Source organism: Scyliorhinus torazame, chromosome 14 (genome assembly GCF_047496885.1).
Source record: "Scyliorhinus torazame isolate Kashiwa2021f chromosome 14, sScyTor2.1, whole genome shotgun sequence".
NCBI lineage: Eukaryota > Metazoa > Chordata > Chondrichthyes > Carcharhiniformes > Scyliorhinidae > Scyliorhinus > Scyliorhinus torazame.
The window spans coordinates 74115164-74127877 of NC_092720.1; the positions used below are offsets into that span (position 1 = coordinate 74115164).

At 48.1% G+C, this 12714-nt stretch overlaps 1 protein-coding gene across 3 annotated transcripts in view; it reads right to left on the reverse strand.

The window, feature by feature from the left end:
• The window catches only part of s100p (S100 calcium binding protein P), an 86876-nt gene that overhangs the window by 13684 nt on the left and 60478 nt on the right, over window positions 1-12714 (reverse strand). The gene's annotated exons all lie outside the window — the stretch shown is intronic.

Genomic DNA, 12714 nt, shown 5'->3' on the forward strand with positions numbered 1-12714 from the left:
ACATATACACCAGTGGCTTTCCTTCCACAATGTCACAGCTCTTCGCATATGCTGATGATCTGACCTGAGCATTCCAAACTAAAGAACTTTGGGACATTGAGAAGACACTCACTGAAGATCGACATTCTCTGGAATGTCTATTTCAGATAATGGAGACCTCGACCAAACACTGCCAGGACTGTTGCTTCAACCTTCCACCTGAACAACTCGAAGGTTGGGGGAAAACTTCACATCCAGTTCTGTGGCCGATCACTCCAGACCGCACATTAACCTACCAGCAATACCTCCAGAGCACCGTAACCAAGTTTAAGACGAGAACAAATCTCACACGAAATCCAGCTGGTACCATCTGGGGCAGCAAGGCCAAAACACTCTGCACTGTTCACTCACTCTGGTCTACCCAACAGCAGAAAATTGTTGCTCAATCTGGCTCAGGAGCCACCACACAAATGCAGAATATATCCACCTCGGGGAAATCGGGGGCGGGATTCTCCACTCCCGCGCCGTCGTGAACGCCGGCGAGGTTCACGACGGCGCGGAACGGCCCCGGTCCCGACTGATTCAGGCCCTGACAATGGGCCAGGATCGGGGCCGCGTCATCTACACGCGTCAGGCCTTGTCGCCCGCGTAAAAGCGGTGCCGCATAGATGATGCGGCCAGCGCCGCATAACGGGCGTCATCCGCGCATGCGCGGGTTGGCCGGCACCAACCCGCGCTTGCGTGGTTGTCGTCCTCTCTAAATCCGGCCCGCAAGAAGATGGGGGACGGATCTTGCGGGGCCGCGGAAGGAAGGAGGTCCTCCTTCAGAGAGGACGGCCTGACGATCGGTGGGCACCGATCTCGGGCCACCCCACATTTCAGGTGAAGCCCGGTGCAGGATCCCCCCTCGCCCCCCCACAGGCCGCCCACCCAGCGTTCACGCACCGCCCACGACTGCAGCGACCAGGTGTGGACGGCGCCGGGGGGAACCCGCCGTTTTGGCCTGGCCGCTCGGCCCATCCGGGCCTCAGAATAGTGGGGGTGCCGGAGAATCGCCATTTCCGGTGTCTCCGGCGATTCTCTGGCCTGCGGCCAGCGAAACTCGACCGGGCCGGTCCCGCCGCTTGGGAGAATCGCGGGAGGGCGTCGGACCGGCGTCCCCGGAAATTTTGGCGGCCCAGTCGATTCTCCCAACCGGCGTGGGAGTGGAGAATCGCGCCCCATGAGTTTTATTTCTGGAACATCGAGACTGATATAGCTGGAATCGATACTGATATGGCTTCCTGTGCTAAAACACACAAACTCCTGATATCCACAGGGGAAGAAACCTCCCCCAAAGAACACCACTAGCTGACAGCTCATGAAGCCTGACAAAAGCCTTTCAAAAAAAAAACAGGCACGGTTTGAAAACTCGCAGTCTCTAGACACTCCCCATCCCACAAACCATGACCACCTCATCTCTCGATGGCTGCAAAAATCACCAACTGCAGCCTGGTTAATGACCCGAGTGGAGACACCTCAGGTTGGAACCTTCCACAGAAAATCTGGCCAATTCTCGACTCCTCGAGAACAGGCCAGGGAAGACATAGATGCTTGTTCCACAATTGGAACATGAGGAACAGCTCAAATTGTGACTGTGGCCATCAGAGTCAGACCATTGGCCAATTACTGAACTCCAGCCCCGAGAGATCTATATCTCGTGCAACCATTCACACTGCATCTGGTGAAGCTGTTGAATGGATTGTCAACCTCAACATTAAACACTTCCTCAGCCATATGAAAACAAAATTTCTCAGGCATCTCATTTCTAACTGAAAAGCCCAAATTGTCTATCCAATCTTTCCCTGTATGTCAGATGTCTGATACTGGGAATCGACCACATGGAACTAGTATGCACTGACTTCAGCATTTGAATGTCTCCCATGTTTCATGCTGACTCCGGAACTAGATTCTATATTCAAGGGAGGTCTGACCAGAGCACTATATAGTTTCAACTGTACCTTCTCTGATTTGTTTTTTTTCATCTTGGCTGTAAAGTCCAACATCCTTTTAGCAATGTTGGTTGCTGCTTAGCACTGAGTCCAAGGTCTCTTTCAGCTTCATCCTTAGCAATTGCATCACCTTTCATGGAATATTTAAGTCATTCTTTTCCTTTCATAAATGCAGCATTTTACATGTATCTACATTACATTTTATCCACCATGTATATATTTTCTCCCAAGTTTATTCCGACAGAAAATAATTGCAGAGCCATTTTGGTTAATTATGCTAGGGAGGGGAAGATGCAGTCTGATCAGGAATCTGTTGGACCACTCACGAGGACCATTCCTGAAGCATTTTACTTGGTGTAAAACTTATATTTATACACTATTAACAAAAGACAGAATAAAGTACATAAATATAATACACTGTTAATATAGTGTGTTGTACAACTATGTCTATGGTGGACTGGGAAACATTACTGAAAGAAAGGACAGCAGACAGTCAATGGCAGGCATTCAAGGAACGAATAGGTGAACGCCAAAAGTTGCTTATTCCTATTTGGCGCAAGAATAGAAAGGGAACTGTGGCCAAACCATGGCTCACAAGAGAAATTAGAGACAGTATTAGATTCAAAGAAGAAGCTTATAAATTAGGGACTGTCATGTGAGGAGACACTAAATCGGATGGGATTATATTCATTGGAGTTTAGAAGAGTGAGTGGGGATCTCATAGAAACTTACAAAATTCTAACAGATTAGACAGAATAGATTCAGAAAAAATGTTCCTGATGATGGGGGAGTTCAGAACTAGGGGTAATAGTTTGAGGATAAGAGGTAAACATTTTAGGACTGAGGTGACAAGAAATGTCTTCACCCTGGGAGTGGTGAATCTGTGGAATTCGCTACCACAGAAAGTAGTTGAGGCCAAAACATTGTGTAATTTTAAGAAAGAATTAGATATAGCTCTTTGGGCTAAAGGGATCAAGGGATTATGGGGAGTGTGGGTAGGGGGGGGGATCAGGGTATTCAACTTGATGAACAACCAGATGGAGGGTGAGAAGGTAAAATCAAATACTATTGTTTTGTGCTTAAACAAAGGATATTACAATGGGATGAGAGAAGAGCTATTTAAGGTGGACTGGGAGCAAAGACTTTATAGGGAAACAGTTGCGGAACAGTGGAGAACGTTCCAAGCAATTTTTCACAGTGCTCAGCAAAAGTTTATACCAACAAAAAGGAACATAGAACATAGAAAATACAGCACAGAACAGGCCCTTCGGCCCACGATGTTGTGCCGAACCTTTGTCCTAGATTAATCATAGATTATCATAGAATTTACAGTGCAGAAGGAGGCCATTCGGCCCTTTGAGTCTGCACCGGCTCTTGGAAAGAGCACTCTACCCAAACTCAACACCTTCGCCCAACACCAAGGGCAATTTGGACATTAAGGGCAATTTATCATTGGCCAATTCACCTAACCCGCACATCTTTGGATTGTGGGAGGAAACCGGAGCACCCGGAGGAAACCCACGCAGACACGGGGAGGACGTGCAGACTCCGCACAGTCAGTGACCCAAGCCGGAATCGAACCTGGGACCCTGGAGCTGTGAAGCAATTGTGCTATCCACAATGCTACCGTGCTATAGGGATGTGTGAAATGATGTGTGAAGGACGGTAGAAAGAGGGAAAATCGACCGTGGGTATCTAAGGAATTAAGGAAGAGTATCAAATTGAAGGAAAAAGCATACAAAGAGGCAAAGATTAGTGGGAAATCTTTAGGGGGCAACAGAAAGCTACTAAAAAAGCTATAACGAAGAGTAAGATAGATTATGGGAGTAAACTTGCTCATAATATAAAAACAGATAGTAAAAGTTTCTACAAATATATAGAACAATAAAGAGTGGCTACGGTAAATATTGGTCCTTTAGAGGATGAGAAGGGAGATTTAATAATGGGAGATGAGGAAATAGCTGAGGAATTGAACAGGTTTTTTGGGTCAGTCATCACAGTGGAAGACACAAATAACATGCCGGTGACTGATGGAAATGAGGCTTTGACAGGTGAGGACCTTGAGACGATTGGGGGGCTAAAGGTAGACAAGTCTCCTGGCCCCGATGGAATGCATCCCAGGGTACTAAAAGAGATGGTGAGGGAAATTGCAAATGCACTCGTGATAATTTACCAAAATTCACCAGACTCTGGGGTGGTCCCGGCGGATTGGAAATGAGCAAATGTGACACCACTGTTTAAAAAAGGAGGTAGGCAGAAAGCGGGTAATTATAGGCCAGTTAGTTTAACTTCGGTAGTAGGGAAAATGCTGGAATCTATTTTCAAGGAAGAAATAGCGAGGCATCTGGATGGCAATTGTCCCAGTGGACAGACACAGGATGGGTTCATAAAGGGCAGGTCATGCCTAACTAATTTTTTCAGGACATTACCAGTGCAGTAGACAACAGAGAGCCAATGGATGTGGTATATCTGGATTTCCAGAAAGCCTTTGACAAGGTGCCACACAAAAGGTCGCTGCATAAAATAAAGATGAAATGAAATGAAAATCGCTTATTGTCACAAGTAGGCTTCAAATGAAGTTACTGTGAAAAGCCCCTAGTCGCCACATTCCGGCGCCTGTTCAGGGAGGCTGGTACGGGAATTGAACCTGGCCTGCCTTGGTCTGCTTTCAAAGCCAGCGAATTAGCCCTGTGCTAAACAGGCATGGCATTAAGGGTAAAGTAGTAGCATGGATAGAGGATTGGCTAATTAATAGGAAGCAAAGAGTGGGGATTAATGGGTGTTTCTCTGGTTGGCAATCAGTAGCTAGTGGTGTCCCTCTGGAATCAGTGTTGGGCCCACAATTGTTCACAATTTCCATAGATGATTTGGAGTTAGGGACCAAGTGCAATGTGTCCAAGTTGGCAGACGACACTAAGATGAGTGGTAAAGCAAAAAGTGCAGAGGATACTGGAAGTCTGCAGAGGGATTTGCATAGTTTAAGTGAATTGGCTAGGGTCTGGCAGATGGAATACAATGCTGACAAATGTGAGGTTATCCATTTTGGTAGGAATAACAGCAAAAGGCATTATTATTAAATGATAACATCTTAAAACATGCTGCTGGGCAGAGGGACCTGGGTGTCCTAGTGCATGAGTCACAAAAAGTTGGTTTACAGGTGCAACAGGTGATTAAGAAGGCAAATGGAGTTTTGTCCTTCATTGCTAGAGGGATGGAGTTTAAGATTAGGGAGGTTATGCTGCAACTGTATAAAGTGTTAGTGACATCACACCTGGAGTATTGTGTTCAGTTTTGGTCTCCTTACCTGAGAAAGGACGTACTGGCACTGGAGGGTGTGCAGAGGAGATTCACTAGATTAATCCCAAAGTTGAGGGGGTTAGATTACGAGGAGAGGTTGAGTAGACTGGGACTGTACTCGTTGGAATTTAGAAGGATGCGGGCAGGTTGTTTCCACTGGCATGTGAAAGCAGAACTAGGGGGCATAGCCTCAAAATAAGGGGAAGTAGATTGAGGACCGAGCTCAGGAGGAACCTCTTCACCCAAAGGGTTGTGAATCTATGGAATTCCCTGTCCATAGAAGCAGTTGAGGCTCCTTCATGAAATGTTTTCAAGGTAAAGATAGATAGTTTTTTGAAGAAGAAAGGAATAAAGGGTAATGGTGTTCGGGCAGGAAAGTGGAGCTGAGTCCACAAAAGATCAGCCATGATCTCATTGGCCTACTCCTGCTCCTAGTTCTTATGATCATAATGAATGGCAGAGCAGGCTCAAAGGGCCAAATGGCCTTCTTCTGCTTCTATTTTCTATGTAATGTTTTATTTCTATTAGAAATAGTCAGAGAACTAAACCAGCAACACTTGAACAAAATACTGAGTGTTAAACATGTGAAACTGTCTGATCACACCTTCTGCTCTCTTTGAAGTTTACTCCTTTGGCTCACGGTGTGCCACACTGCAGCTATTTTGCTAAATGAAACACTGCAAATCACTGCTTTATATAGTCTTCGGGTGCGTTACACTCGCACTCCAGCGTAACAAGGCTAGTGAATAGCGGGAGAGGCCAAAAATGGAAACCGCGCCAGGCGCCAAACAGTTTGCGATACAATCGGCCCGCTCCCGTAGGCAAATTCGGAATCTCGCTTTAGCGAGGCGATAAACCAATTATCACCACTTAAGCCCTATTTCCATACAATTAACAAGAGCCACCCGTCATCCAACCGCCTCCTGTCATTCAGCGGCCTCCCCAGCAAGTGGTCATGTTGACGCCTTTTTAAAAATGTTAACCTGATGGAAGGGTTTCAGTGGGGAGCCGAGGAGCAATCTTTGCTCAAAGACAAAGAGCCTGTGGGCGCTGGGCTTGCTGGCCCTGTGCTCAGTAGGGGGGAGAGCGATGTGGGGGGGGGCAACAATTGCCTGCATCTCCATGCCAATCCCTGGATCATGTGTACCCGTTCCGGAGCAACCCTTGCCCTGCCAGTCTGCCCACCTGGACCACCCATAACCACCTCTGGCTGTGCAGCTGAAGGCTATCGCCAATAGAGAATTTGCAATTGTGGTTAAGTGAGCATTTCACACATCCCAAGTGTATTCACATGGGTGGACGGGCCATATAGCATGAGGGAGTCATTGTCTGGCATCCCAAACGGACCGTGATGCCTGGACAGTATACCTGAACACTGTGGGAGGCAACACCACACATGCAGCAGCAAACATCCGAACACCCAGGGGATGGGGCACCGCTCCAGCGACATGTCCACAGCCGGCATGTGGGTGAGTACCACGAGGAAGGGACCAGCACCCGGTCCAGGTGGTGTTGTGAGCGGGAATTCAGAGTACAGGGTCTGGGGCTCGGTGAGGGGGGCCCCCGCTGCGGTCAGGAATACATGGAAGGGCGTTCGGGTAGGGCGGTTGGGGGGAAAATCAATGGGGGAATGGAGGGTCCCGGTGTCGGAGCCACCGCTGTTTGTCAGTCTAACACCCTCTCCTAGTGTCTTAAATATATTGAATGTTATGGTAGGGATGTTGGGAGCAGATGTTGCCCTGGTGATTCTGGTGCTACACGATGCGGCCAGACGCCGGAAAAGGCAGCAGCAGCAGCGTATGCAGATGCTCGAAGCAGTGGACCATGTACCAGACCCCGCCCCACACCCTGAGGACCTGGCCGCCCATCAGGCCAGGGAGGGACCCAGAGGGGGAGTCCCGCGACGGCCCAGGGTGTAGAGGTGCCGTTGATCATTCGAACAGATGACAGGAGGCTCTGCCTCAACAAGGAGACGGTGTGACAGCTGTGCCATAAACCTCGCAGCTTAGCACCACGTGGAGGAGGAGGCCACCCGCTTCCGGTGGCCGTCAATGTCACTGAAGCCTGAATTTTTATGCCACAGGATCATTCCAGGGCTCAAGTGGGGATCTGTGTGGTAGGCCACAGCCCACAGGGGCATCCGGCAGGTCACGAATGCCCTGGCGGAAGACTACATTGTTTTTGACATGGACCAGGCTCAACAGAATGCCCGAGCAACAGGTTTCTCCGTGATCGCCAGGATGCCCAGGTCCAGGGAGTCATAGATGCCACGCATGTTGCCCTGCACTCACTGGGCCATCTGGGGTGCCCTTTGTTAACAGAAAGGGGTTCCATTCCTTCAACATGCAGCTCGTGCGTGACCACCAATTGCAGATAATGCACGTGTGTGCATGCTTCCCGGGGAGTGTGCACGACAGCTACATCCTGGGGCAGTTGGTCACCCCTGCCCTCTTTGAGGAGCACCCCAGGATGGACAGTTGGCTCTTGGGGGATGAGGGATATCCGCTGAGGACCTGGCTATTGACACCAGTATGGAGGCCGGAGACTGAAGCGGAAATCCGCTACAAGGCCCATGCAGCCACCTGGGGCGTCGTTGAGCGGTTTATCGGACTCCTCAAGATGCGGTTCCGATGCCTCAACCACTCTGGAGGTGCACTCTAGTGCACCTCCCGGAGGGGCGCCCGCTTTGTTGTGGTCTGCTGTGTCCTCCACAACCTCGCACAGCAGAGAGGCGACAAGCTGGAGGTTGGTGAAGAGGTACATGTGGCCACCTCGGAGGAGGACGGGGACGAGGATGATGATGAGGCGCCGGACCAGCAGGGGCTGGAGGACGAGGCCGGGAAGGAACCGGAGGCCCTGAAGGAGGCTGTAGGACATGCGGCGACAGGGAGGGCCTGGCAAGCCCAGAGGGCCAGGGAGGCCCTCATACTGGCCCAATTCACCTAGGACGTGGCCTAGTCCGTCACTCCCCATCTCTATTTCCCATCTTCCCAGGGTATGTCTCACATCACTCCAGGGTGCTGGGACTGTCGGCACTGTCCACGGTTCTCTCTCGAGGGCAGGGGGATGTGATGATAAACCACAGAGAGTTGGGCGCTGGTGCTCCTCAATCTATGCCATAATCTGACCCCTGCCTGTCCGCTGAGAGCTCGCTCACACCCATCATCTGCATGCAGCAATGCATTGTGGAAGAAAGTGACAGAGGCTTCCTACTGGTTGTGCACAGGGGAGTTTATTGTGCAATATATGCCCCATTCTCCCGATGGTGCATTTCCCCCTCCCACCCCTCACTCCCTACCTACCCATTTCTCCCTCCCCCAGTGCCCTCAGTGATGCTTGATGTGCTTTGCCCTCCTAGCTCTACTACTCCATCTAGTTGTGTCCCCAGGATACACATCGGAGGTGGAGGCAGCCGGCTGCCTTCCTCGTCCCAGGCAGCACTGGCTGCCTTGTGACTCACCCTCCGGGACCCGCAGGGGAACAGGGCACCCCTCCTGACCTCCACTACGTCCTGGAGCCTCCCCAGGTCAGCATCCCCAAATCTTGGAGCTGGTCTCCTCGTCGCATTGTTGCGGGCTGGCTGGGATTGGTTGGGCAGGTGCAGCTGAAGGGCAGCTCGACATTGTTAGCGGGGAGCTGGCGAGTGTGGTTCCGGCGAATCAGCTGGCAAGCCGCCATTCGGGCCAGGAAGCACGTGAGGCCTCGTTAAGAGTACCAATTGACGTTGAATAATGTTGCCGGCCTCGCCGGGAACATTCGGTAATTCCTGCTCTCTGCAGCACTTGGACATTTTTCAAAAGAATTGCACCCTTCATGTCTTTTGTAACTTTGGAAACATTGCTGGCATATTAATGGTCTTGAATTGCTTTTATAACCAGTTTTAAAAATCTGAGTGTCCAGTCCTTGAAATGCAAAGGATGACCACCCTTTCTGGTTTACTTTATCGATTAATTTCCCTCAATGGACCAAATTGTGCATCTGGCCTGGGGCATTTATTTTGTCAAGATACAGACTGAAGTAAGACTAACTGGTTTATGTATTTTCAAAATGAGGGGGTAAATTGTCTTAGCTCTTCTTCTGTCACAGAAACCCTGTTTCACTAAACTTCTACCAAGGTTGCAGTAGCAGTGCATGAGCTACCCAAGGGAATTCACTCCCACTAGCATGGAGAAGGTGAAAATCACCAGCTGCCTTTAATGGCAGTCAGCATGCCTTGTGATAAACTCAGCGGCACTTCATTATAGGCAGAAGAAGTGATTTTGTAAAATCAAAAGTGCTATCTTTTCCTATTACTGCCAATGAGAAAATTAATGTAGTGTTAATACTGGTGAACTTGGTACAGCATTATACTATAAATTCTTATTCACCTATGACTAGCGAGGAGATAATGATAATATTGTTGTTCTCACTTACAATTTGCCAATTATATGTTGAGATTTATGTCACGTCTCACATAACAGGTTTTGTGGGAACTCATGACTGTCAGGAATGTTATCTTCCTCCTATAGCAATTTATCAAAACAAAGCATCAATGGGAGTTGGGTTCTGCGATAATACTTTTGTCTCGGAATCAGAAGTTGCGGTTAAAACAATATTGTGGTTTTTGAGCACAGAACCCAGGCTAACTTCAGTTTAGCACTAAAGGGGTGCTGCAGTGTCAGAGGTACCATCTTTCAGGTCAGACGACAGACCAAAGCTTCACCTGCTGCTCAGAAAGGTGTGAAAATAAACACATGCGTTATAAGGTTCTTTGAATGCTTACAATGTCTAGCAATTCTACAGCAGGGCACATTTTCAAACTGACAACCCCAGCAACATGGGCAAATGAACCTCGTGTCACACTGGCGGTTCAACCAACAAATCCTCCGAACACATTGTGCATGCACATTTTGTTCGCAGACATAACGTCTGAGGAAGCGCCCGGATTGCAAGCCACGGAGACCGTCTGAGGAGGCTGCATGGGGTATCCCAGAAAATCAAATAAGCTGGGAAGAATGGCCGAGGGTGAAATCATGTTGTACAACATCTCCTCTCACAAGCTGCTCCTCCAGTCAAAATCATACGAAGTCAGAAACTTCCAACAACCGGGTGAACAACAATGTCTAATTGATGTCCAATTCCCCGCCCCTGTTTCCAACTTTAAAAATACTTCTCCTGGCCAGGATTTCTAGTCAACAATTTTTGTCTTTCCAAATTAGTTGAGGCAACCCGGTCCCGACCTAAATTTGGAGTTTCTTAAATTCCAGTCAGAACGCACATCAATCGACCAATATAGAAATCAAAACTAATCTTTTTTTTAACGAGTCGGCCCTCAAAAGCTTCCTTGAACGTACATTTTTGACGGCATCCCCTTTTACCTCCACCTGTCCTCCTGCTCAGACACACTTGTCGTTGACAAACTCAGGGCCATTAGCAACCACGAGGACCAGAACCGTCAACCCCGTTACAGCGCCACAGGCGGCCCGGCCTGCAATTACACGGGCGCTCCAAAAAAAAACTCCGGACAACTGGTGTTTTCGGAGTTCCGGATTCGAGAGGTTATGATGCAATTTAGCAATCTTATAATAATAATCTTTATCAGTGTCACAAGTAGGCTTGCATTACCACTACAGTGAAGTTCCTGTGAGAATCCCCCAGTCGCCACTCTCCTGCGCCTGTTCGGGTACACTGAGGAAAAATTCAGAATGTCCATAGATCATAGAATCATAGAATTTATAGTGCAGAAGGAGGCCATTCAGCCCATCGAGTCTGCACCGGCCCTTAGAAAGATCATTCTACTGAAACCCACGTATCTACTCTACACCCGTAACCCAGTAACCCCCACTTAACATTTTTTGGACACCAAGGGCAATATAGCATGGTCAATCCACCTAACCCGCACATCTTTGGACTGTGGGAGGAAACCGGAGCACCCGGAGGAAACTCATGCAGACAATGATCAGACTCCGCACAGACAGTGACCCAAGCCGGGAATCGAATCAGGGTCCCTGGCGCTGTGAAGCAACAGTGCTAACCATTATGCTACCATGTCACCCATAAAATTACATTTATTTACTTTTCCTTGTGGTGGCTTCATAATTTGAGAATTCCTGACATAAAGCGCTGAGTTTTTGTTGACCTGGAAATGGAGCATGGGAACATGAGCAGGCCATTCAGCCCATCAAGCCTGCCCCACTATTTAATGAGATCATGGCTGATCTGTGGCTTAACTCCATATACCTGCCTTTGGCCCAGATCCTTTAATATCTTGGTTGATCAAAAATCGATCGATCTCAGATTTAAAATGAACAGCTGTTCTAACTTCAACTGCTGCTTGTGGGAAAGAGTTCCAAACCCCCACCACCCTTTGAGTGAAAAAGTGCTTCCTAACATCTCTCCAGAAGGGTCTAGCCCTAGTTTTGGACTATGCACCCTAGTTTTAGAATCTACAACCAGTGGAAATAGTTTATCTTTAACTACCCTGTCTTTCCTTGTTAATATCTTGAATACTTTGACCAGATCACCCCTTAACCTTCTAAATTGTAATGAAAACAGGCCTAGTTTGTGTAATGTCTCCTCGTAACTTAACCCCCGTAGTCCACATATCATTTTTGTAAACCTACGTAGGGCGGCATAATGGAGCAGTAGTTAGCACTGCTGCCTACGGCACTGAGGTCCCGGGTTTGATCCCAGCCCCGGGTCACTGTACGTGTGGAGTTTGCACATTCTCCCTGTGTCTGTGTGGGTTTCGCCCCCGCAATGTGAAGGGTAGGTGGATTGGCCACGCTAAATTACTCCTTCTTTGGAAAAGAAATAATTGCGGACTCTAATTTTATTTAAAACATTTTTTTTTTGTAAACCCACGTTACACTCCCTCCAAGGCTAAAATATTCTTCCTCAGGTGTGGTGCCCAGAACTGCTCACAGTACTCCAAATGGGGTCTAACCATGGTTTTGTATAGCTGCAGCATAACTTCTGTGTCTTTATACTCCAATCCTCTAGATATAAAGGCTAGCATTCTATTAGACTTTCTGATAATTTTCTGCACTTGTTTGTGGTATTTTAAAGATCGATGCACTTAAACCCCAAGTTCCTTTGGACATCCACTGTACTTAATCTCTTCCCATTTAGAAAGTACCCCGCTCTATCCTTTTTTGGTCCAAAATGGATAACCTTCCACTTACATTGAATTCCATCTGCCACAATTTTGCCCATTCATCTAGTCTGTCAACATCTCCTTGCAATTTTATGCTATCATCTAGGCTGTCTACAATGCCACCTAATTTTGCATCATCAACAAATTTGGATTTATGACTTTCAATGCCATCATCCAAGTCATTAACGAATAGTGTGAATAATTGAGGCCCCAACAAGATCCCTGGGGCACACCACTAGTCACGTCCTATCAATGAGGGTAATTACCCATTATCCCTCTCTTTGTTACCTGCCTCTCAACCAATTTCCTAAC